The sequence below is a fragment of the Narcine bancroftii genome, unplaced genomic scaffold (genome assembly GCF_036971445.1).
Source record: "Narcine bancroftii isolate sNarBan1 unplaced genomic scaffold, sNarBan1.hap1 Scaffold_206, whole genome shotgun sequence".
Taxonomy (NCBI): Eukaryota; Metazoa; Chordata; class Chondrichthyes; order Torpediniformes; family Narcinidae; genus Narcine; species Narcine bancroftii.
This window is the reverse complement of record NW_027211941.1, coordinates 75,784-79,841: the sequence shown is the minus strand read 5'-3', so window position 1 is coordinate 79,841 and position 4,058 is coordinate 75,784.

The following is a 4,058-nucleotide window of genomic DNA, read 5'->3' as shown; positions in this document are numbered from 1 at the left end:
GCAGCTCAATTGAGATTTATAAATATATTGTATAATTTAGATGATATTCCATCTTGGGTTTCTGTTGAATTTAATGCAATAGGGAATACGGATCCCCAAGATTTTATTTACAAATGGAATCCTAAGCTTTATTTGGAAGTGGGGAATCATCTATTTTGAAACATTTGATTGAGTTGATAATGAAATTGGCATGAAAGGTTTAATATTGAAATAGGCATTTTCCTTTTTCAATAGACAACCAATTCTGGAAGATTTGGAGATGGAAGGGTATTAAGAAAATTAGTTTTGAGGATGTGAGATTGAAATCTTTGAAAGAATTATCTTGTTATTACCAAGTTAAAGCTTTTTTATCTGTAAAAGTAGGTCTTACTTTGATGTTACTTAATCAAAGTGAATTAGAATTACTGATTTGTTATCCTACTGGAAATAAATTTATTTCAGTACTGTATAACTTGCTTCAATCTAAGGCCCCCAAAACTGGAGTGAATAAATCTAGATGAAGATGGGAAATAGATTTAAATTCTCAAATAAGCGAAAAGGATTGGATGGATTTGTGTAAATAATATGACTAAGATATAAGTTGGTTCAATATAATTTTTTACATCAGTTCTATTTGACTCCACAAAAATCAAATAGATTAAATCCTGCCGTATCGGATTAATGTTTTCGATGTGGACCTGAGATTGGAACATTTTTGCATTCAACTTGGCAATGTGCTAAAGTTAGACAATTTTGGATTGGGGTACGTAATTTTCACAGGCCTTCATGTTATTTTTACCGAGTAATATTAAGCTCACACCAAGACACAAGAGCAACTTGTCCGTGAACTACTCTTTGCAGACGATGCCGCTTTAGTTGCCCATTCAGAGCCAGCTCTTCAGCGCTTGACGTCCTGTTTTGCGGAAACTGCCAAAATGTTTGGCCTGGAAGTCAGCCTGAAGAAAACTGAGGTCGGTCCTCCATCAGCCAGCTCCCCACCATGACGAAAAGCCCCCCCACATCTCCATCGGGCACACAAAACTCAATATGGTCAACCAGTTTACCTATCTCGGCTGCACCATTTCATCGGATGCAAGGATCGACAACGAGATAGACAACAGACTCGCCAAGGCAAATAGCGCCTTTGGAAGACTACACAAAAGAGTTTGGAAAATCAACGAACTGAAAAAGCTCACAAAGATTAGCGTATACAGAGCCGTTGTCATACCCCCACTCCTGTTTGGCTCCGAATCATGGGTCCTCTTCCAACATCACGCTTCCACCAGCGTTGTCTCTGCTCCATCCTCAACATTCATTGGAGCGACTTCATCTCCAACATCGAAGTACTCGAGATGGCAGAGGCCGACGCTGCTGAAGATCCAACTGTGCTGGGTAGGTCACGTCTCCAGAATGGAGGACCATCGCCTTCCCAAGATGGTGTTATATGGCGAGCTCTCCACTGGCCACCGAGACAGAGGTGCACCAAAGAAGAGGTACAAGGACTGCCTAAAGAAATCTCTTGGTGCCTTCCACATTGACTACCGCCAGTGGGCCGATATCGCCTCAAACCGTGCATCTTGGCGCCTCTCAGTTTGGCGGACAGCAACCTCCTTTGAAGAAGACCGCAGAGCCCACCTCACTGACAAAAGACAAAGGAGGAAAAACCCAACCCCAACCCACCAATTTTCCCTTGCGACCGCTACAACCGTGTCTGCCTGTCCTGCATCGGACTTGTCAGCCACAAACGAGCCTGCAGCTGACGTGGACATTACCCCTCCATAAATCTTCGTCCGCGAAGCCAAGCCAAAGAAAGATTAAGGTTATGAGGCCAAAATTAAATTGAAATATTTATCACATTGAATTTGTGTCAATTGCTTCAGCAGTTGCTCGGAAATGTATAGCTGTAGCGGCACACATCGAGACGCAGTCGAATCGGCTCTGCACTGTTACGGCCGCAGCAGCAGTGTAGCCGTGTCAAGATGGTACTGCTGGGCGCATCTTCTCCCCAGCTCAAACGGGCCATGCAGATGCACTTGGCTGCGTCGTTACATCACCGCCCCTGTGTGGGCGGCACTTACGGGCCACCTGATAAGTTGCAGCATGGGAACTTTCCATTATAAACTGTTGGAAGTGCAAGCGACTAACAGAGTCATCTCCTTATTTCATTTCTCCTTGTAGCTACCGCTACAATTGGTGACCCCGACGAGTCCAGACGATTCTGGACTCCACACCATGGATGCTGCAGCAGTCAACGCAGTGGCTATGAAATTGCCAACCTCTGGACGCTTCGCCCACGCACTTGGTTCAGGCAAGCGGAAGCACGATTTCACCTCCGGCAGATCACGTCTGACTCGACAACGTTCTACCATGTCGTCAGTTCCCTGGACCAAGAGACCGCGGCCAGGGTGGACGACCTGATACACGATCCCCGGAGGAAGGAAATACCCAGCCCTCAACAAACTCCTCTTGAGGGCTTTCGGCCTGTTCAGACGACAGTGCGCTGCCAGGCTGATGCACCTGCACAGCTAAGGAGACAGAACACCATGTGCCCTGATGGATGAGATGGTCGCACGAGCAGAGGGCCACAAGTCATGCCTCATGTCTGAGTAGGCTTTCTTGGAACAGATGCCAGATGACATACAACTGCCGTTGACGGACGAAGATTTCTCAGACCCACGTCAGGTCACGGCCAGAGCTGATGCGCTGTGGCACATGAAACAGGAAAATGAGTCCGCCATGAACCGATTGACTCATCCTCATGTGGGGCAGCAGAACTGATCCCACCCGAACCGAGCACAACCGCCCCCCACCAAATTAGCAGAGGCACTGAACGTTAGCTGGTGTCTTTATCAGCAACACCGATGGGCTCGAGCGTGAAGATGCAGCCAGCCCTGCTCATTTTCAGAAAATGCCCAGGCCAGCCGCCGCTCATGGACAAGGTGGATGACCTCACCAATAGCCTCTTGAACATTACTGACAAGGCTAGTGGCCGGCACGGGTGCTGAACTCAGTGTCATCCCACCAATCGCCCTGAAGAGACGAACATACCCACAAGGTCCCACCCTCTGGGCGACAAAAAAGACTGCCATCAAGACCTTTGTCACGCACAATGTCCAAAAACAACTCGGCAGATAAAATTTCTAGTGGAATTTCATTCGAGCCACTGTGGACACATCACTTCTCGGCGCAGACTTTCTACGAGCACACAGCCTGCCTTTGGACGTGAAGGCCAAACGCTTGGTCCATTCCCAGACATCCCAATAGATATTTCTCCAGGAATGCTTTATGTTCTTGGCATTCTCCAGTTTATTTCTTTTTTTTAGGAGTGGGGGGGATGTTGGGAGGGTGGGTTGAGGGGGATGGAAGGATAATACCACATGTTAATTTTTTAAAATAATTTACAGTTGAATGTAATACAAATATTATTTTGGTGAAAAATTGAGAAATAAAGTATTAAGAAAACCAAATTGCATTGTCTGCAAATCACCCAGAATGTGTGATGTGTGGCGGCTCACCACCAGGCAGGCGAACCAGCCCCGCTTGTAAGCCACGCGGTGGGACAGCCGGCCAAAATGGCGCCATTGGGTGTGTTCCCTTCCTCCCAGCACGGGGCTCAGAAGCCCCGAGCTGGGGGACCACGTGATGCCCAGGTGACGTCAGCGCCCTCCAGCATGGTTTTCAGCCAGGTCCAGGATGGGAGTATAAGTACAGCTTAGTAGCCTGCAATAAACTAGTCTGCTCACTGAGCTCAAACTGTCTGGTTGTGTGTGTTCTTTCAGGAGCACTGTAGCTGATGAAACAATTGGTGACCCTGATTGGATCAAACGTCTTTGAACCCATCATGAGTGAGCCTGGGGTGATCAGCGCCTTAGCCGCGAAACTCCATGAATTCTGGGTTCAGGAGCTGGAGACTTGCGTCAGCCACGCGGAGGCTCAGTTTCACCTCTGCCAGACCTTGTCCGACACAACCAAATTCTATCATGTGGTCGCTGCCCTGGACCTGGCCATCGGCAGACACGTGCTGCACCTTGCTCAGCACCCACCCGCCGAAGACAAATACGAGACCGTCAAGCAAGTGC